Source organism: Anastrepha obliqua, chromosome 3, assembly GCF_027943255.1.
Source record: "Anastrepha obliqua isolate idAnaObli1 chromosome 3, idAnaObli1_1.0, whole genome shotgun sequence".
NCBI lineage: Eukaryota > Metazoa > Arthropoda > Insecta > Diptera > Tephritidae > Anastrepha > Anastrepha obliqua.
In genome coordinates, this window is record NC_072894.1 from 29,968,108 (window position 1) to 29,990,826 (window position 22,719).

The window sequence follows — 22,719 nt, forward strand, 5'->3', positions numbered from 1 at the left end:
GAGTATTTTTTCCCATGAAGAAGCAGTGCAAAATTAAAACACGAAATTCTTTTTGATCGATTGTTCTGAAAATAAGAAAAGTAGCCTCACTCTCAGCACAATAACTCGCAAACTAATGAGTAGAATATCATTAAATTTTAACAACTCCATTCTAAAGGTAGTACTAACTGAAAAAGTGGTGAATGCAATAAACCTAGTGCCACCTATAAGTATGTGTTAAGATAGTGATTTCTCAGCCTATGTGTTATTTTTCATTTCTCTTTATAATATTATTATTAATACAATGGCTAAAATGGTCGGGCCATGTTTTCATTTCCTTTAATAAAATACTTTCAATCAGCGCTATCAAACTGTCCTCCATTTGTGAAAACCGATTGAGAAAATATTCCTCATACATTTTCGATTGGGCTAAGGTCAAGGCTGCAGTCAGCCTATTCTAAAGTTAGTATTTTTTTCTTTGTCACAAACTCTTTCATTGCTTTGGAAGCATGGACGGCTGCGTTGTCATGCTGAAAAATCCACTACTCATCGGAATTATCATAAAAAAATGTAATAAGTACTTTGTCTAGAAGTTCTATATATTTAACAAAACTCATTTTTGCATCATCGGTACAGTATATGGACGTTTCGGCTCTAACACTAAGGGCAGACCAAACCGGCATGGAATCCTCTCCCAATTTACGAGGCATTCTCTCCTCCTCTTGATTCCGTTTGTCATCCCAATACATTTGGAAATCAATCTATTCGGCCAATCTCATCGGTAAACATTTCTCATTCCTATTTATCTTTCCAAATTTTCCGCAAATTCAGATTTAGGTACCCGCTTCACATATTCTAGACGTATCCACTTTCAAAATTTGTAGTAACTAGCAAATTAAGATTGAGTTTTATTCCAGCAGGACTATTTGATTTATTTATAGCTAAACATTTGATTTCCCGAATATCTCTGGTGCTGAGTTTTCGTTTTTTATTACTTTTTTGGTACATCCGTACTTTTCTTTCAAATGCTGTAGTTTTACATTACTTCTGTCCTTCCTTTTTGTTTCAAATACCTTTGTATGCATTCGATAGGTCTACCTCTCAATGAATCTGGTGATCGGACCCCATATATTTTAAGTGATTGGTCGATTGCTTACTCATGTAGCTATTTCCCTTTGAAAAACCCCTTGGAATTCTAGCGAGGTAGAACATATTAGGTATATATTTGGTTGCCCATAAAAAGGGTCACTTGAACGAAAAAATTATGATAAAATTGCGTTTTGAAAAGGGATAAAAGAAATATTAATATTAAATATTGTAAATTTGTATTTTAGTTCTGAAATTTATATCTTATTTCTATTTCTACACACGCCAAGATGCGTAAATCTCAAACACCCACAATAATCGATAGTTTAGTTTAGCCTTAGACATGTTTTCGGGTGCTACTAATGCATGCGTGTCAGGCAGGCATAAAGCTCATATTTTAAGGAGTATGCAACAGTTAGTTAAAGGAACCCCAATCCCCTTCTTGTGCGGAAAAAACTACTTCACCTTTTGTGCAATGTCTCTGTGACCAGGCATCCCTACGAGCTTAATTTGAAGGTATACGCTTGAAACAGGAACTGGCTACCTTTGGGCACATCATCAGCGATTACAGGGCCTTGATTGCCGATTGGCTATCTGAATAGAAGTTTACTTCGTGAGAATTGTAACAAAAGTACGCAACTAAACAACTGCATCTACCTTTCGCAGCTACCTCCTCACATTACAGCGGTCCGGTAGCCTGCACTGCAGTCTGATAGCGAAACCCTCGCAGAATACTTCTCCACCTACTCAACTCCTCAACTTAGATCTATCCATATATAGCTTCATCCATCCCTATCACAAATGATACAACCGATCCCTTCCTCTCTTGATGGGATGTGTATGAAACAGGGTCAGATTTTATGTTCATTGTGTTTTTGAACATATGTTAGCCTAGAAATGTTTGTAACTTATTTAAAAAAAGTTTAAATTTGTCCTAACGAAATTCCTTTTTAGAGATTTTGTGTGTGTTGAAATCTCCATCAAAGACGAGGGTAGAACAAATCCGCTTAAAGCTATTATTTGCAAATGCGCAAATATACAAATATGTGAAAGCATATTTGGGTACATAAGTAGGTAGTTGTGTATGTTTATATGTATTCATTCTTCCTAGCAGCAACGATATAAACGTGTTGGTCTCCTCTTTGACTGCGACTTTATTATCGTGTTTCTGGTACTGGTATTCGTACTGGCTAAGTTTGAACACTAGTGACTGCAGGTTTTTGCTTATGATTTTTTTTTTTGAGGAATTTCGCGTCTTTTGTTCGCGTCCTCTATAGTTCGTGGTTCTAAAAAAGTATGCGCGAGAAATTCAATAACCTTGCCACTGAAGAGAAAGAAGAAACTCACACACATGAACACAATTTGCTGATTTTGCACAATTTTGAACAAAGTTTGAAGCTTTACGTTGTATGGTTTTTGCTCTAATATGAACTATGTTTTTATATACATATGTACATTAGGGTGGTCCAAAAAACTCAAGTTTTTTTTAGAGACCTAGGGACCCTCTCATTTTGTTACATCTAATAAAATAATAATCTATGCAAAATCTTAGCACCCTAGAACATATAGAAGGCAGTGCTCAACAACGTTTAGTTTTCATAAATTTCTATAAAAAACTCATACTTTCGGGTAATTAACGCCTTTTTTTGTTTCAGGTTTGAACTATATTTCAATCAAAATGACTGCTCTTAAGACGCGTCAGGCGGACAGTGTTTACTTAATTGGTGTTAAGGATTTAGAACCTTTAACAAAGAAGAACCAACTTCCTACAACAAAAGAAGTTTTGTTAAGATTTCACTTTTTTTAAGTGAAAAAAAATCTGTCAGGAACGCTAGTCATAGCACAATTGAAGAATTGAATGAAGTTTGGAGCAAAGCCCTAATCCCGACTAAATATACCAAGGATTCGATTGAAAAACTTGAAAGTGTGCATTCACAGTGGCTACTTTTAAAGAAAAATAAAGGCAGAAAAACAGAAAAACAAAGAACAAACGAGCAATCATTTGTACACAAAATTGAAAAGCTTTTTGACATTGCCCATTCAGATGCTCTAATTCTCATGAAAATACAACAAGACAAAGATTTTTTAATTGACCAAAGAACTGAGAGAAAAATGATCATTTCATCTCAAGACAAAGAGTATACTACAAAGCAAGAAAGAGCACTAGAAAGATTTGAAAAAGAAGAGAAGAGAAGAGAAAAGTCTGTTTCTGCTGCAAAATCCACGTCTTCTTCTATTAATCCACCCGATGATGACTTTAATGATAGTTCAAGTGCCAAAAGCATTTCTGAAAGTGGTTCTGATGATGAATTATAACAACCTTCGTCCAAAAAAGATTTAGGTGGCAAGAGCGAAGATGTTTCTGAAAGAAAGGCTAAGAAGAGCCTTTTTGACATGAATGTGGTAGGGGCTTTAGACAGGAATAAAGTTTCCGATCGTGAAGCTGTAAGGCTTATCATTCCTATTGCCGCCGCACTTGACCATGATCCTGCGGCATTGCCGCTTTCAAGAAGTTCTATAAAAAGAAAACGAGAAGCAGCAAGGCAGAATTTTTCAACAGAGATGAAATCAAACTTAGACATCAAAGAACCAGTTGTTGTTCATTGGGACAGCAAAATCTTGCCCGACATTTTAGGTTCACAAAAAGTAGATAGACTACCAGTGCTAGTTTCCTATGCTGGTGGAAATGAGAAACTACTGGGGGTGCCAAAATTGGCTAGTGCAACAGGTTCGAAAACTGGAGATGCAGTACTTAAAACTCTTAAAACATGGAATCTTGATGATAAAATCATTGGTATGGGATTTGACACAACAGCCGTCAACACTGGTGTCAAGAGTGGTGCATGCACTTTCATTGAAAATACGCTGAACAAAGAACTTCTATGGTTGCCGTGTCGCCATCACATAATGGAAATCATTTTGAGCAAAGTACTTACATTATGTTTGGGACCTTCAAGCTCTCCTGAAATTCCCATATTTAAAAGGTTAAAGGAATCATGGAATGCAGTTGATCGATCAGATTACACACCATTAAATTTTTCCCCTGGAGAAGCTGAGTTAAAAAACAGTGCCATCGAATCCCTGATACATCATCTTAGTAAGAAAGACCAGCCTCGAGATGACTACCTCTTACTTATTGAACTGACACTGTTGGTGTTGGGACAAACAATAGAAAAAATTCACTGGAGAGCACCTGGGCCTATACACCACGCTCGGTGGATGGCTAAGCTTATTTATGCATATAAATTATACCTTTTCCAAGGTCAGGGAGTTTACCATCTCACAAACAAGGAGAAAGAAAACTTGGACAGATTTGTCCGTTTCGGAGCACTTTTGTACGTGAAAAACTGGGTTGAGGCTCCAATCAGCGCCAATGCAGCTTTCAACGACCTAATGTTTTGGAAAGAGGCTAGGAAATACAACGCGATTGATGGAGAGATAGCTAAAACCATCAAAAAAGCGTTCCAGCAACATTTGTGGTATCTATCCGACGAACTGGTCGGATTATCACTTTTTTCCACGAAAGTGAGCCTTGAAAACAAAGTGAGCATCGTGAATAAGATGTCTGTCCCTGCACCGCCCAGGATGATTAGAGGAAATGCCAATTTATTAAGTGATGAATGTGAATTGGCAGATTTCGCTAATAGTAGAACAATGATGTTGTTTACTAAGCTAAACATTAAGCAAAGCTTTTTGAACAAGCACCCAAGTGAATGGGAACAGACGCCAGAATTCAAAGAGGCAAAAAATACTGTAAATAAAATCAAAGTGGTCAATGACATCGCAGAAAGAGGTGTTAAACTATTTCAAGATTTTAACAAACTCATAACAAATGATGAGGAGGAAAAACAGATGTTGCTGCAGATTGTAGAGGCTAATCGGAAACAATTTCCGACTGAACCAACGAAGAAGGTCATTCTAGAAAGCCTACAGAAACCATCCACTTCTAAAGAAAAAATGTAAAAACTTGCATTTTTATTATGGTCTTCACCATAAAATGTACATATTTTTAACATGATTTATAATGTAAAATAACCAAATAAATTTAAGTTTTTGTACTCTAACATGTCTTGTCATTTTTTTCAAAAATTGTAAAAAAAACTCCCATTTTCATTTTTTAAACAGCGTTGAGCACTGCCTTCCAAGTGACTTATGACCTTGAAAATTTAGCTCTTTACTTCTTATATCAAATAGAAAAGAATTGGGGGGTCCCTTGGCTTTTACATCCAACTTGAGTTTTTACCATAGGATCTTGGACCACCCTAATGTACATAGAAAATTGTACTGCGTTTATAATTTTGCACCGGGAATATATGAAAAGAAATCGTGCTGGTACAAATTAATAACGGTTAGGGCAATTACATCTGAATCATTATAAAAATAAAGCAAAAATATTTGAGCGATATTTTATAAGCAATGCCGAATAAATTTTGAGTTATAAGCGTCAGTTAACTAACCGATTTTTAATTCTTCCTCCCATTAAAATAAAATAAAATTAAGAAGCTATCTGCCATAATTTCTATAACACGTCATTGACATTGCCTGCTGGGAGCGGTTCTAAATTCTACACTACAGTAATATTTTTATGTAAAAATTATGGAAAAAATGTGAAACAGTATCTAAACGGGCTATATTTCTTTGGCTTTAATACTAAATTTTTTAAAGTACTGTGAAGGAAATATTGTAATTCATGCTGTGTTTTCGTTGAAAACATTCCTATTTATTAAAAACTCAGAAATAAATGAAAACTATTGGCAATTCAACAATACTATAACGATGTTAAAAGAAATACATATGCGCTCCTTAACTGCGTTGTATGGGCTTACAAAATTTATTATACGCATTGCCATGTATTGAATAAAATACATAAATAAACGCTTCAGATTTTCGATTCATACTTTGTGTTATATTAATTTCTACGTAAGTTGCGGAGGTAATCGGGTCCAAATCCTCCGAATTAGCCTCCATAACTATTTATCGTTTAACTAATGATTAACTATTGCCCTAATATTTTTAATAGGCTTAGCATCAGGCGACCGTGAAGGCCAATTGAACACTTTGATCCCATTTTGAAGTTTCCACACTAGACACCATCGGCTTCTCTGTTCGGGCTCGTTGTCTTATTGTAAAATCCAAGCTTGGCAAGTTATTCCAAAAATCTCAACAAATCGGTAAATTCTATTCATCAAAACTGCATTCAAGTGAGCGGAAAACACAAATAAACGGTCAAATCCGTTTTCGGAGAAGCAGCCCGAGTATGGACTTTTACCGGGTGTTTAAGTGTTCGTTGAATTTGTCGATTATCAGCAATACATCAGGATCGACTTATGCAACTATCAGGTTGGGGAATAAGTTCGAAGCGTTTTTAGTGAAGGCTTTTATTTAAACGAAAAACAATAATTATATCAATAAGTTAATCAATTATGTATTCGCCGCTGCTGTTTACAACCACTTCCCCCCTCTCGGCCAATTTGTTGATGGCGTTCCGCCAATAATCGCCTGGTCTGGTGTCAAAGAATCAGCTTTTAAGGGCTTTTTTGCTTTCGAAGGTAACGCCCTTCATATGGTTTGACCGGGAGCGGAAAAGATGGTAATCGGTCGGTGCAAGATCCAGAGAATATGGCGGATTCTGAAAGACCTCACATTCGAGCTTTTGGAGTGTGGTTTTGACGACTTGTGAAACATGGGGTCGGGCGTTGTCGTGAAGGAATATGATTTGACCATGTCGATCACATCTTTTCAGTCAAATAACCTAATTCACGCGGTGTAGTTGGGCAATCTAGAGCTCCTTGTTGACCGTGGCATTCTTTTCGAGCATTTCCCAATACACCATACCCTCCCAGTTTCCCCAAACACATATCAGGTTCGTCTTAGGATGAAGATCCGGCTTGACTCTAAGCTTTGTCGTATCTCCTGGAGTCTCCCACTCCTTATTTTGCTTTATATTGATATATAGGCACCATTTCTCTTCTCCCGTGACGATTCAGTACAAAAAGGGCTGTGACCACGTGTTGCTCGATGTTGGGCGAGATGCTGAGAAGCAATTTGAAGGTGATTTTCTTTGTTTTTTTTTTTCGTTGAGCTCATGAGGTTTCCGTCTACTAAATTTTTCGGTAAATCCCATTGAATAAAAGTGATTGAAAATCGTTCTATGATCGCAGTTTTTTTTCCTCCAATTCACGTCTAGTTTGGCGACCGTTGCCCTAGGCGGTCATGATTTGAGACGTTCTTCGTCCAATTCAGAAGGCCTTTCGCTATGGGGGCTTTGCAAACCATTTGCGTGCGGTAGACTCGCCTATGACATCTTCTCCATATATGTCACATATGTGCCATGCTGCTTCGGCAGCTTTTTGACCTCGCTAAGAAGAAGAGCAGGTGTCGAAAATGTTTATTTTTGCCTCCTGGGTATTCCATTTCTTAGCCACAAAACTAATCAAACCTTAAATAACTCAAAAATACAATTAACGAAGTTTTGTAGAGCAGAAAGAGTTCTATCGAACGAATACTTACCCTTTGCCAAACAGCAAACAAGTCGTTGTAAAATGAAATAAAATGTAGAAATGCTATTAACTTGCTCCCTAACCCAATATTTATGTTTGGAAATGGAGAACTGAAAAGCTGACTATGGCAGAGTTGAAATGGTATTTATTATAAAACATATTTTTTATCGTTAAAACTTTTTAGCCTCGCAATTCAATTTTTCACCTTGTAAAAATATTTTCTGAACGCTCTACACTCAACATTTCGCATTAACAGTAACAATTTACTGCATGCATTACATAATAACCACTTGGTTCCTTTGCGTGTTCCAACCATCGCCGCAATTAGTTGTATATTTGTATTGAATTTCAACCAGTTAATGCTCCAGCAAATATTTGCACTGCTCTTCACTTGAATGTAAATTGGTTGTAAGCTCAGTTGCCTGACCAGCATCAACCATTTTCATTGACTTCTACCCCTTGCCGGTTATCATATTCACTTATGCAAGTTCGCAGAAGTGGAATTCAATATACCAATGCACTTTACCACACATTGAATTCCAAATGCTTCAGCTTCAGTTGATATTGAAACCCAAACTTTCTGGAATTTTGTCTCATGTTGCGTTTGCTCAGCGCCCATTGAAAATAATAAACTTTAAATTTTTAGTAAGCAAACCATATGCCAATAAACCTGGTTAAATTGAATTTTCTAAATTAAGTTTAAGACATAAGAAAAATAAGGAAATTTGAACTTATGCAGTTATTTCCCATTTTAAGAAATATCTAAATAAACTGTGCCTCATAAAAAATGTCAATGCAAACACATGCCACGTCTATGAAAAATGACATATGTATATATTTAATTATTTTATTTATTTAATACTTAAGCTCAAAATACACACTATTTTTCTTATTGCCTTTTACGAATCGAGGAACTGAGTTATGTTACTAATTTTTTGGAAACTCTATTTTAAAGAAATTTAATTTTAAAGAATTTGAAGAAAATTTGTGCACTGCATTGCCATCACAAATTCAGGAAGATAAGCAATCAAACTGTATTGGCACCAGGTAATTCTTTGAATACTCAAGCGTACGAGTAGCTTTCCTCTTAACTAAGGGAGCACGCCGAGTCTCCCGCCAGCCATCGTGAAAGAGTATTTTGTCGTCCAACCCCGCGAATACACCCACATTCGCACTCACGTATTAATTGTACAAATTTGTATATTTCTCCTTTTTGTGTATTTTGCAACATAACTTTAATAAGTTGTCGTTTGTGAGCTCGTCTGTGCGTATCAGCTCTTTGCGCTACTTTGCCTTATCAGTTTTTATAAATACCAACTAAAAGTTTGACATATTTGCAGAGAAAGGCTGATGGGGACTGATCTACAAAGGGCAATAAGGTGCAGCGTTAATTGAAAAGGGTGGATCGAGCCGGACATGGAATGATACAATGTAACATTCACTAGGAAGGTAAACCGTCTAGTGGCGTTCCAGATGTTTAAATTGTTCTATTCCTAAGTGTACCTAGTCCATGTCTATAGCTATAATCTCGACATATGAAGCAGAAAACTGAAAACGTGAGCCGCATGCATAGCTCAATTTTGCTTTTCATCGCACTCTGTCACATTTATTTTTTTTAGATAATCCCTTTCAAATGTTGGTCGGAACTGCGCCGTAATCCGATCATCCGTAAACACCATTTTGATTGACTCACTGGAGGACTTCGACCGGTATTTCCAGAATAACTTTAGGGATGTTGGTTGGCAATGACTCAATCGAAGCTGGTTTAGCCAAAATTGGTCTCATCGAGCGATGAACACTTTTCACAGAACGCCGATTTTCGTAATAGAATTGTACGATTTGTTTGCATTGTGGAGGCGTAAGTCTTTTCATGATGAAATGTCAATGAATACTAAAAAAAATTATGTATTTAGTTTGACAATAGTCACGCGTGATCACTATTTGAAAAAGTACCTTCAATCTGATCACCCTTTATATTACTAAAGTTCCTCATTCTCACCAATTGATGTTTTATATAGCATTGAACTTGGTTTGGTTCTTAAAAGCCTTACGTAACATATCCTCAACCAATTTACTTCTTCACCATAGATATTTTTTCGCTCACTCATAAAAATGGTACACAGATGTTTCCAAAACGCTCGAAGGAGTAGGAGTAGGAACAGTGGGGCCTAGAGTACACAAATCCCTTACACTAAGTACAGATACAACAATTTTCTATGCGGGGCTCTTCGCCATAATGGAAACAGTGAAAATCATACCCAAAAGAGCGTTCGAGAAAGTAAAAATTAAAATACTTTCGGACAGCCAATCGGTTCTCAAAGCCTTGAATAACTTCACATTCGAGTTAAAAGTCCTAATAGAGTGTAACAATGCACTCAACAAACTGGCCACTCATAATCAGGTCTCACTCTTTTGGGTACCAGGACATGAGGGACACGAAGGAAACGAGAAGGCAGACTTTTATGCCAAAAAAGGGACAGAAGGGATATACATATATTGGGCCCACTCTATTTTTCGGCTTTAACAAAAATAATATAAGACAGGAAACGAAAAAATGGATCCGAACTAAAGTCCGAGAACACTGCAACGGCGCAAGCCGCCTTAATCACTCCAAAAAGCGTTTTAACTTCAATACCAACAGAGCAAAATCTGCTGTAACCCTAGACAAAATGGGCCTTACGAGTAGATTACTCTGTGCGGCACAGGTCCCTTTGCCTGTTATAAACACTTTAACACAATAGGGTTATCTAGTACAAGATCATGCAGGTTTTGCTGTGGTGAAGAGGAGTTTATGGGACACTTAATCACTAACTGTGGAGCATTAGGCCACAGGAGACACAGTATCCTGGGCTCGTACATACTAGAGTAGAAAGACCAACAATTACTCCCTCCTAAGGAACTGGTTTAATTCCTCGGTATACTAAATAATTATAATTAAGTAATTAGGGGCGCACAATAGATCAATCTGGTCGCAGTGCATAAGGGCTTTAGTTTAACCTGTACAACCATTACCATAATTTTTTCGTCTTCTTAGAATCGCATCTTCTTAGGGTTTTGTAGGAACAAAATCAGCTTAATTCCAGGAAAAATAAACTTTTTATATTTTTGGCTTTGTTTTATGATAGTAAAATAAACTTTAGGGACATTCGATACTCAGAATATAAAAATTTAATTTAAAGTAATTTTATCTATAATTTGATATGATTTCTACCTCGTTCTTGGGGGATTGAACAACTTTAACCCACATTAAAGCCAAATTCAAATTTCTATCGTTTCCAGTGCGCAAATTGTTGTAGGCGATGCTTCAAGCAACAAGAGGAAATTTCTGGGGCACCCCTGTATGACTTTATGTTCTATAATAAACAGAAAAACACCGAATTTTCGGGAAATTATAAAAATGTTTATATCATCTAGAATGGTGCTGCGCATATAAAAATGCACTAAAGAAACCGTGTAGTATAATTTTATTTAACTATATATAAATAAAGTGGACCATAATAGTATTAATATATATAAACAAAGTGGACTTACCCCATTTTCAAAGTAATTATATAGTTACAAATTTAAGTTATGTATGCAAATTTGAGATGATAAAAGCAATGAATATGTGAACAATTTTTTTTTATTGATAAATTTGTAATAAGAAATTTGTTATGATAAAAACAATGAAAATTTTAACAGATTATATAAATAGAAAGTTCATATGAATTTGTATCCATTTATATTACTAAATTTTTTTTGTGAAAATGGACTTACACCATTTTCAAAAAAAAGCTCAAATAATTACGTAATATTATTAAGAGCATAAATAAAAGTTTAAAAACGACGCCCTTATGACAGATGGAACTAAAAAGTAAAGAGTAATGTTAAATATATTTATGACTTAATTATACTGATTCTTTTATTCTGTTAAATGCAACCGTAATGTGAACAAACTTTTAATACAGGGTGGGCCAAATAAGACCTACTAATGCTAAACACAAATAACTTTTGCAATAATCATTTATTTTGGTTAATTGTTTTTATACATTGAACATATTTTATGGAAATTATGTATGAAATATTACCTCAGACAAATTTCCACCATTTTTCTCGATGCAAAGATTGGCTCTTTTTAGCGTTTTCCATTACACCACATAATCTTTCTGGCTTAGTATTTCGTCTCGAATATTTTGCTTCAGCTGTCTAATAGTCTCTGCTTTATTAAGATACACTTTGTCGTTTAAATATCCTCATAAAAAGAAGTCGGGCGCAGTTAAATGTGACGAACGAGGTGGCCAAGGGAAATCTGAATTTTTGGAAATCAGACGTTTGCCAAAAATTTCACGCAGCTGGTCCATAGTTTGCCTAGCTGTATGCGCAGTTGTTCCATCTTGTTGAAACCACAAATTTGGATACTGCTCCGCTATTGGCCGCAAAAAGTTTTCAATCAATGTTCTGTAAGAAGCTCCTGAAATCGATTCCAGCGTTTCATCCTCATTTTCGAAGAAATATGGACCGATAATTCTAGTGGCCATAACACCGCACTAAACAGTACATTTAGATGGGTGCAACTGACGTTGGTGTGTTGCCATTGGATTTTCAGAGCCCCACAGTTTTGTTTGTTGACATAACCATTTAAATGGAAATGCGCTTCATACGGCATCAAACATTATTTAAAAAATCAATTTGTGTGGCTAATTGTGTAAAACGAATAGCGTATTGTAGTCGTTATTGGTGGTCTTGCGGTAGGGTTCCATAATAAATTTCCAACAATTCAATTATAACCTACAAAAAGATACAAATAAATATGTCAAAAAATAAAAAAAGTTATTTGTGCTTAACATTAGTAGGTCTTATTTGGCCCACCCTATACACTTGTGCTCAAGTGCATACAACTTGATGCACACCAGTATATGGTTGGAACAATGGATTATAATAAATTGTATAGCAATCGACAGCTGTAAAAAACGATTTCCCACTTTTTGCAAGTGTTTAAGGCGACTTTAACACCATACGCCAAAACAATGTGAAACCATTAAACAAATAAGTAACGCAACACATACATCACTTGTTCCACAGCACACAAAAAATGTGTGCATAACTACAGTATATCGAAGTACACATGGACATACACATACTAGGTTGCTCAATAAGTTTTGCGGTTCAATAAGAAAAAAACAATTTTATGATTTGAAATACACTTTATTATTCAGTATAGTCTCCCTGAACATCAATACACCTCTTCCAACGAGATTCCAATTTATGAATTCCATCCCTCAAGTGAGAATCTGGAAGTTCTGCAAAATATGCTTTCACAGCTGTTATGAACTCATCACTAGATGGAAAGTGCTTTCAAAGCATTAATTTCTTTCTAGCTGGAAGCAGCTGGTAGTAGCTAGGGTCCAAATCTGTTGAAAACGGTGGATGCTCAAACAATTCGAACTTTAATTCATGCGCTTGTGATACGGTGCATTGTACTGATGAAAAATAATTTGTTTCTTTTGCAAACGGGGTCTTGTTTCACGAATTTTTTACTTCAACTGATGTCAAAAGCTTATAGTATATTAATATTCCGAAATTATTGTTTTGCCAATTTGCAAGTAATTCACAAGCAAAATTCCTTTTGCAGTCCAAAAAACTGATGCTAATACCTTCTTAGCCGATTTCTGGGCACGAGCTCGTTTGGGAGCCGAAGAGCCAGGTTTACATCATTCTTTAGGTCTTGTTTTGATTTAGGATCATGGTGATAGACCCAAGTCTCATCCGTGGAGACAAATCGACGCACATAATCTCTCCTATCCTTTTGCAAATGCTCTAAATGTTGCTGAGAAAATCGCTTTCGAATGTACTTTTGTTCCATTACTAGCCAATGTGGCATTCATTGTGCACGCAGCCTTTTGAACTGTGTACCAACATAACAAAGAAAATTTAGTCTAGTAGCAACGCTTTCTCTTATCGAACCGCAAAACTTAAACTAACAACCTAGTATATATATGCATACACATTAAAAATAACACTTGTCTTTTCGATTGGTGCAAAAAATTTATTGATAAGCCGTGTTATTATAGAATCGTGTAAAAAACCATATACAAAGCAATTGGGTGTACGTTTAAATACAGATATACCCCAGCATCACGAGGTGTTGAAGTATGAATGTTTCACAAAATGAAAACCAGAGAGCTTTATTTTTAACTTTTAATTTAATTATTTATAGCATGTCATTTCCATTCTCTACGTACATAAGTCCAAATGCAAACGAAATGAGTTATGCAAATATTATAAAAATGATCACAAAAGAATTTTAAAAATTAAAAAAAAAAAAATTTAAAGATAGAATATTTTAATGCCCTCTCCGAGTCGTAAATAAATATAAGTATACAAATACAAGATAAAGCTATAAATCATGGCCTTTGTCCATTGGCAGAGAAACTTCCATGTAAGTTTTCGCATTGAAAAATAGTTTAAAAATCATCTGCATCTGCATCTAAATTGTACGAGTATAGGCTTCCATTTGTAGAATTATTTCAAAACAGAGCTTGGCCTAAATGCCATTCATAGGGCACAAAACATTCAATGAGGGGGGAACATTTTCTATATTTCTAAGCTTTCGTTTTCAGTACCCACTTTGAGATAGATTTGGCGCAAAAGGGTCGAATAGTTTCGATAATCGTAACCTAAGTATGAACTCCAGTGCTCATGCTCTTAAAACCCATTTCGACTTGATTTTATATAGGGTGGGCCATGTAAAATTTGCTTTTTGAATCGGCTATAAAAAAAAACTAATCAATATTTTTTCAAACTTTTTTTTATATTTTAAAGATTGAACATTGTCATTTATGAATGAAAAATAATATCGTTCAAATGACTACCACGACTGGCTTTACAGTAGGCCATTCGATCAACCCAATTTTTAAGCACATTTTCGATTGTTTGGGCTCCAATTTCATGAATGGCAACTTCGATTTTTTTTAAAGCATCAATCGTCTCTGGATGGTTCGCATAGCATTTTTCCTTAACGGCTCTCCACAAAATATAGTCCAACGGGCTTAAATCACAGCTCCGAGGCGGCCAATTGATATCGGAATTTCGGCTGATTATTCGGTTTTCAAAAACGGTAGCCAAAAGTGCGAGTGTAACTTTGGCAGTGTGACAAGTTGCACCGTCCTGTTGAAACCAAATGTCGTCCATGTCATCCTCTTACATTTTTGGAAACAACTCGTTGAGCATGTCACGGTAACGCTCGCCATTTACTGTAACCGCGGCTCCTCGGTCATTTTCGAAAAAAAATGGCCCGATGATGCCAGACCAAAAACCGAACCAAACAGTGACTCGTTGTGGATGCATTTGCTTCTCTACAGTAACGTGTGGATTTTCTGAACCCCAAATCTGACAATTTTGCTTATTAACGTAGCCACCGATGTGAAAATCAGAAAAGAAGAAATAGGTTTTGAATATTTCCCAATTTTGTTCAAGCGTATAGCGTCCCATTTCGTAAATGTTAAACCTTTAAGTAAATTATGAACATATTTGACATGTCATTTGTGTTACTATTCTCAAAAAAATAGGTGGTTCAAAAAGCAAACGCTATATGGCCTACCCTGTATTTCAATATCCTATTGGGCCGAAATAATAACGAGCATATAGAAAAAGGTTCAGAGGAAAAGGTAATGCTCAATATTTCAAAATAATATTTCATTTATAATAAATCTATCTTAAATAAATCAATAATATTGTAAAACATTTTAATTTCGAATATTTATTTTATTTAAAATTTTATATTTATTATTAATAATTATTCATTTTAATTTAATGCTGAAGGTTTAATGTGTGCTTAACTATGTGAACAGCGCAACATATGGATTCTGGTCGATGGTAGCGCCCAAGAAAGACAGTCCGGTTGGCCTTTTGGCTGTCAGTTACAAGTCTACCTGGCCAAGTACATTGATCAGGTACATGTTTTCTGACCTCAACAGGCAAGCGGGCCTGCGGCAATGTGGATTGCGGCAGATCTTGCAAGTTTTTCATGGTAACTATGGCGGTGGTATTTAGATGGTTGCAACAGTTGATGAGTAGTCTGGTGAGGATGCATCTGTTGGGAATGCTTTGGTTTAGGATGCATTAGTTGAGGAGGCATCAGTTGAGGGTTCATCAGTTAAGGATACTTAAGCTCTGAGTGCATCAGCTGGGGTTTGCATTTCAGGCTTAAATTTTCGGTTGTAAAGTGTTTGGTGTTTGCATTATAAGTTTTAAGTCCGAAATTTTGAGTTCATATTTGACTTTTGAGTTATGAGTTTTCGAACTTTCAGTTGTGAATTTTGATTATTGATTTTTGAGTTTGAATGTCGAGTTTTTAGTTTATGAGTGTTAGAACCTTTCTTATTTTTGCTTTGAGTTTGAGTTGTATTGGTTTTGACGCTTGATTTTTGAGCTTTGAATATCGAATTTTGAATTTATGAGTGTTCGAAAGTTTCTAATTTTAGCTTTTGTTTTTGTTTTTTTTTTTGTTAGTTTGCAGTTTGAGTTGTATTGGGTTTTGAGTCTTGATTTTAGGGTTTTGCGTTCTGAGATAATGAGAGTTCGAACCTTTTTTATTTTTATTTTGTTTTTGAGTTATGAGTTTTTGAATTTTCAGTTTTGAGTTTTGATTCGAGATTTTAGAGTTTTGAATGTCGAGTTTATGAGTGTTTGAACCTTTCTTATTTTGTTGAGTTTTGATTCTTGGTTTGGGAGTTTTGTGTTTATGAGTGCTGGAACCTTTTTAATATTTTTTTTAGTGGGAGTTTTGATTCTTGATTTTAGGGTTCTGACTGTCGAGTGTGAGTTTATGAGTGTTCGATAATTTTTTTTTTGTTTTAGTTTCGAGTTAATATTTTTTTTTGCTTAAACGCAGTTTTTTTGTTTTATTTGTTAACAACTATTAAACAGTAATTCAATATTTGTGTCTATTAGTAGTAGTTTTGTGTTTGCCTTGTTATTTTACTTAACAAAGACGAAATTTGAAAATAACAACTAAGTTGAATTTCAGACTGTGTTTGCTTTGTCACCGTCATTGTTTCACTCCCTAATTTGTTGTTCTGATTAGTTTTTGTCCTGTTGTTTCATAATCCTATATAAAAAAAAGTTTGTTACTTTGTAATCAGTTTGCTATTTGTTGGGTTTTGTATTTTGGTTTTTGGAATGCGTTAATGAGGGGTAGTTGTTTATTTGTTCTACACTACATCCTATTTATTTTTAATTTCATTAATTATTTGTTTAGTACTCTTGCAAGGCTACCAAGTTGCGGTATTTGCTGATTTGTGTTCTTTTTTTCATTTGAAAGTTTTAAATTGCGAAATTTTTTATTTTCAAGTTGTCAAGTTTTCCTTTTTTATTTTTATTTTGTTTTTCTAACTTCCTTTTTTTCTATTTTAATTGCACTGTTTGTATAATAGAAAACAGTTGGCAACTATTATTTCAATATATTTAAAGCGTGCGTGAAAGCAAACCATACAAGCAAAATAAGTACTGAAATACGAGAGAGTAAGTTATATGCATAATAAAATTCCATCAATCTCTATTTGAACATACAGTATGTCAAGAATGACGCTTGACATAGAAAACAAATTTAATTTTTCAACTTCAATAGCAAATTAATCTTTGACTTCTTTTTTGTGCTGATGCATATTTATTCACAGCATTTAAAGCGAATTAATAAAAAAACTTAAAATTCTTTGAAAAAACAACAGCTAACAACAAGAACAAATAACACACTATATCTACACAGTCAATAAATTGTTTTTACAAACTCTAATATAGGCATTTTATTAATTACATATGTGAATACGTAATTGTTTGATTAATTTAAAATTTGGTATGACAACCATTAGCTTCAATAACATTTTGCAGGCGCTTTTTCATGGAATGGACCAGTTTTGTATGTCGTATCATTGAGGGGCTTTGTTCGTTAGTTCCTTTCAAAGGCTGTGAATAGATATGAATCAGTATAAAAAAGAAGTAAAAGATTAATTTGCTATTGAAGTTGTAAAATTAAATTTATTTTCTATATCAAAAGTCATTCTTGACAAACTGTATAAGTAACATATTTATGCTGCATTGGTTTGAAAGGTGGCATTGAACAGAACATGGCCTGGGCTATTTTATATCGTTGGTTTTAGGCACTACATACACCCTTGCCTACCTCCTTTATTAGGTGTTTGGTTGAGCTCTTCCTTATGCTCGTATTTGTAGTGTGCGTTTTGATATTTTTCCTCCGAATGGCCGATGGTTTCTTTTATAAGGAACTTTTTCATGACAGGAATATTCTCAGCGGTCTGATGCATCGGCAGACCCATAAATCTATTATTTCTTATGCTATACAACAAACAGAAAATAAAATAATGCGCACTTATAATGCCAAGAAAAAAAATTAATAATAATTTCATTCCTCAACCCCAAAAACCTTATCCTTCCAATCCTTACTCCCGCACACGGGTCTGCGCATTATTTGCTAAAACAAGCAAGAAAACAAAAGTAAAAGACACAGTTACATATTGTAGCAGTGGCACCAGCAAGAGGAAGCAGATACACCAAATTTAGCGAAGTCCTCAACCATCTGTGTGATCCTTCTGTCAGAAAAATGTGACACACAGATGGCGCTTCAAGCAGTAAGAAGGCGTTGTTCCTAAGCAACGTCAGTTGGGTATTCCCACCTACACTGCGAGAAAGCAAAATATATTAACGAAATCAACGCATGAGTTTGTCGAGGCCCTATGCTTCCGAGTGGAGTAAATAAGGAAAAAAAGAAATAGTTTTAAACTTAGTGGTGCGATTTATATAAAATTTGGCATGTTGATGAATTTGTACAATTTGAGTAATTATTTTAATTTTAGAGCAAAATAATAAACTTTATAGCTTACACTAAATTACAACATTGCTAACTGGGGAATAAAGGCTCAGATTTTTTAGTGGTTATGAAACCTGTCTGGGAGCTATTAGTACACATAATCAGCGCTTGCATTCTTTGTTTGTTGTTTGGCTGAGCGTCTCTTCCTATTTGTGGCATGTGCGTCTTGATGTCGTTTGATAAATGGAATAACATAGTGTTTAAAGCCGCCTCCCCACGGCAGATGGTTATTATTGACTTTGGCCTGTTTCATATTATTTGCTACATAAGAGTTTACAACAAATACTCGCAAATACAGCGAAAATACTTGTAAGTTGATATGAAAAACTAAGAAAACTTCGCACAAAAAGAGGGATAACTGTAATAATATTGTCTTCATTGCTATCTGGATGTTTTACAAGGTATTCATGATTTTGAAATATAAATCAAGATTGTAATGTTTATAGAAGGAGTCACCTTTCAATGCGGTAATAATAGTATACATTTTTATGGCTAAAGAAATTCTCCTAAGTCAAATAGTTGATATTGTTCACTTTACTCTAAATGTCTAGGATCTTCAAAGCTGCTACGAACTATCAGGGCGACCGCTAAGAAAAAAAGAGAAAAAAACTTTCTATCATTTTGGTATTTCATGCACGGAGATTTGAACCTACGTACTTCCAAATGGTAGTCACGCACTAACCCATTCGGCTTTTGGCGGCCGTCGTTTTGAAGATAAATCATGGATAAAAAGATCGATCCGTGGCGTATGAGTAACATTTCTACTAATAGACTGAAAAATGACAGATTTCAATTGCTCTCTAAAGAACAACAAAACCTGTAAGAGTGTTTTCTCTCTGTAGAGCAATAAATTAAATAAAAAAAATCTTTCTTAAAAGCTTATAAAATTTTAAACTAAATACATTTGCATTTACAGTTGCCTCATTTCATAATAAAATAAAAAAATAATTTGTCCTTCTCATTTATCTCATAAAAAGAGGTCATGTAAAAATATTATTTAGATGAGCTGAAACTGTTCACCATTCACCATTCAGAATACGAATAGGGGCAAAAGGTGAAACAGCTGCAACTGATAAAAATTGGTATGCATCAGCAATTCGTAAGCGCAATAACAACAACTGCTGAGCTTTTATGTGTATATGCGCGTTTATGCTTAAAGTGAAATGCGTCGACTGCAAACAACTTCCAGAAATGTTGACACGTCACGCCGCTGTTGAATTTATTGCTCATTGCGGCAGTTGCAGATAAGTCGAATAGTGCGACACTTTCAAACAACAGTGACAGTCAGATTAGATAAGGGAAAGCAGTCGATAGTGCCAGCCATGGTAAAAATAACTACAACTGGTACGGAAGCCAACAAAAAAAGCCAAAAAAATTAGCTCATGCTTGCACATACACCCACACTGATACACATACACATAAATTCATCTTTATAATCCGGCAAGAAAACCGTGGGATGAAATCGCTTCAACCACTCACTGACAATGCGAAAGAGTACAGAAGTTTTCGATGTGCGTCAGCGCAAAGTCGTAAGACTCGTAGCGTGTTGTGTGTGCTAGACTTTTCCTACACAACATATGTATGCATGTGATGGTGATAATAAATGTCATAATTGCGCTATTTACAGTTATAGTTATAGGTAGTTATAGAAATAATTTTACTTTTAGCATTTATGGAAAACAGAAGCAATTTATGTAGAGAATTTTAGAGAAGTATGTAAATGTACAAATCGTTTATATTATTTTTATTATGAGGGAACTAAACACTGCGAACTGAAGGGTGAGTTGTGCCCTCTTCATGGACTCAGAGTATTTCTCTGAGCCATACTTCCGCAATCTTTAACATCACCTACACACATTTAAGTATAAATCCGTATGTACCATATAAGAAACTAGAAAGATTTGGGAGAAAAATGCAGACTTTAGATTGAATTCAGTTCAAATTATCTTTTAAGCATTAAGGGGTTATATACAGTTAGAAGGCCGAAAAAAGCGAATTTCCTAGAATTTTGTTTTGCGAAAACTTTTAACTTAAAAGACCTTTTGAGATGACCACTATATCTCTGAGCTGGATCCTCTGAAATTAAAAAAAACAAACAGATTTCGTTAAAGTAATGTAAAATCTCGTAATTAAATGAAGGAATAGACAAAATAAATTTTTTAAGAAAATGGCGGTATAACAAAATTAAAAAATCGATTTTTGACCCTAATTTTGACCCAAAATTGTTTATAAAAAAATATGTATCGGTGAAAAAAAATCTTCGATTACAAAATACAATATATTTAAGAAGCTCGTGTTAAAATTTGAGACTAATCGGTTTAGTCATTTTCGAGTAAAGTTGGCCATCGACTTTGAAAACATCATTTTGAGAAAAACGCATCTAAAGCTCGACTTCCACTTTCAAGCACGCCTTTTCAAATTTGAGTGTAAATTCGAAAATATTCACCGGAACGACATTAAATTTTCTGTGCGTATTCTTATATATATGTATATTAAGAAAAAAAAAAACAAATAAATAAAAGAAAAATCGATTTTTTTAAAATTCTAACTATATATAACCCCTTAATTTTTTTATTATTTTTATAAACATTTTAATATATACACGAGGTGTGCTAAAATAAAGGTGAATTTTAGTTTTTCTCAAAAGATATTATTTATTCATCAACTTGCATTTGATCTCCTGAAAAATAGTCCGCCTCAGATATAATACACTTGTGGCAGTGTTTTTTACAATCCTTGAAACAGATCTGATATGCGCTTTTTGGTATGTTCTTGAGCTCTCAGCAATTCGGTTTTTATGTCCCGTCCTTTCTTGGGTCTCTTCAATCTTGGGAACATGAAAAAGTCGCAGGGGGCCAAATCCGATGAATGCGGGGCTTGAGGCATGATAACGTCGTTGTTTTTGGCCAAATAATCTCTCACAAGCAAAGCTGAGTGAACAGGTGCATTATCATAATGCAAAAGCCATGCATTTTTTGTCCCCAATACCGGGTTATTTTCTCGTACTGCTTCACGCAAACGGCGCATAACTTCAATGTACTACTTCTCATTTACCGTGCGACCTTCTGGTAAGAATTCCTGATGCACTACGCCATGGTAATCGAAGAAAACAATGAGAAAAACCTTAACAGTTGACTCTACTGGACTCTTCCATTGGGACGATTGGGTTTTGGTTTCGATGTCATAACCATATATCCATGATTCGTCACCAGTTATGACCCTTTCAAGCAAATCCGTATCATCGTTGACGTCATTCAACAATTCCTGAGCGATGCTGATGCGACGTTGATTTTGGTCAAAATTCAGCAATTTCGGCATGAACTTTGCTGGTACACGCCTCATGCCCAAAAATTTCCAAAAAGTTTGCATGGCATGAGCCAACCGACACGCCAATATGCCGACATCCTCAGCAACTTCTCTCATTGTGACTCAACGATTCTCCATAACAATTTTCTTCACTTTCTTAACAGTTTCATCGGTTGTTGATGGGCTGGGCCGTCCAGAGCGAGCGTCGTCATTCGCATCATCCCGACCTTCTGTGAAAAGCTTTTACCACTTGTAAACATTTGTTTGAATCCAAGTACTCTCGCCGTATGCTACTGTCAACATTTCAAGTGTTTTTGAGCACTTAATTCCGATTTTACACAAAATTTGATGCAGCTTCTTTTATCAATTTTTTCGATAGCAGTAAATCGTTGAACACGCAAAACACTTGTCTTATTTATGCCTCTTACAAACAAACTAAACATGCAGTATTGCTTAATCATAAACATACATATCTTCGAGGCGAGTGTACCAGCATAAATGATACTTGAAAATTCACCTTTTTTTGGACACACCTCGTAAGTGTTGTAAAAGTGCAAGTGAGTTTTGCGAATTGCTTAAAAATCTAAATATTTCGAGAATAATTAAAAATATTAACATTTCGCAAAATCAATCGTTTTCCTAAACGGCTGAAGTGACGCGCTTGAAGAAAATTAGACACGACAGATGCAAGTAGCTGCTTCGATGGCAGGCGATCGACGGCCATGAGAGTATTCTTTTCACAGATGAGACAATTTTTAGCGTTGAAGAAGTTTTTAATACCACCATCGAGCCTATGTAATGATTTGATGGGGAGTGTTTTGTAAAGGCATTACATTTCTTCATTTCTGCAAAAACGGGGCTCAGATCGGAGTAAAATTGTACCAGAAGTTTGGCTTAGAAGGCGTGGTGAAGCTGCTGAACAGTACTCTTTTCAGCCGATGAGGCTAAAACCACCTAGCAGTGGCTAAAAAATGATATTCGTGG